This window comes from Myotis davidii, unplaced genomic scaffold (genome assembly GCF_000327345.1).
Source record: "Myotis davidii unplaced genomic scaffold, ASM32734v1 scaffold609, whole genome shotgun sequence".
NCBI lineage: Eukaryota > Metazoa > Chordata > Mammalia > Chiroptera > Vespertilionidae > Myotis > Myotis davidii.
Genome location: NW_006300164.1, coordinates 2,177,610 through 2,178,307, shown reverse-complemented (window position 1 = coordinate 2,178,307; position 698 = coordinate 2,177,610). Strand labels below are relative to the sequence as shown.

Genomic DNA, 698 nt, shown 5'->3' with positions numbered 1-698 from the left:
AGGGGCCCAAGGGAGAGGCAGGCGCCGACGGCAGGAGAGGTGAGTGCCCGGGTGAGGGGGGCTGGGCCTCGTCGTTGCCCAGGGAGACCGGATAAGGCAGCGCCCCAAACACAGCCATCTGCCAGGCCTTGGTCCCCACGGTGGCAGGTCCCTCAGGAAGGGGGTGCGGAGCGGCAGCGGCCCAGGTCCTCACCCTGACGGGCGCCCGTGCTTCTCTGCAGAAGTGAAGGTGCTGGGGCTGGAGGCCAACATGCTCACCATTCTCCGGGGCTGCCCAGGGCTGCCCGGGGCCCAGGGTCCCAAGGGAAAAGCAGGCACCGACGGCAGGAGAGGTTAGTGCCCGGGTGAGGGGGGCTGGGCCTCATCCCATCCCATGGAGACTCAGCAAGGCAGTGTCCCCAGCAGGTCTAAGGCGGGGCCAGGGGCTTGATCCACTGGCGTGTAGGTCCCCGTGGGAGGGAGCTGGTCTCGGGTCACCCACGGAGCAGCTGGGCCTGTGTGGGCGGCCTGTCCTCTGACTGGACAGCGGGGACTAGGAGGGGTGGGGTCCGGGTCCTCTCACTCTGGTTCCCGAGGGTCTAACCTGGAGGCCTGAGGGGCCTGGGTCCCCAGAGTTTGCTCTCCTCTGACTGGACAGCGGGGACTAGGAGGCTGTAGTCCGGTTCCTCTCCCTCAGGTTCCTGAGGGTCTAACCTGGG

General features: G+C 68.1%; 1 protein-coding gene and 1 long non-coding RNA gene across 4 annotated transcripts in view; both read left to right on the top strand.

Annotated features, from left to right (window-relative positions):
- LOC107185100 overlaps positions 1-327 on the top strand; it is a 2,422-nt gene extending 2,095 nt beyond the window's left edge. The window contains exon 3 of the long non-coding RNA XR_001516016.1: positions 222-327. This is a non-coding gene — a long non-coding RNA (uncharacterized LOC107185100). The remainder of the gene's footprint in view (positions 1-221) is intronic.
- The window catches only part of LOC102760796 (ficolin-2), a 39,152-nt gene that overhangs the window by 19,644 nt on the left and 18,810 nt on the right, over positions 1-698 (top strand). The window lies entirely within an intron of this gene.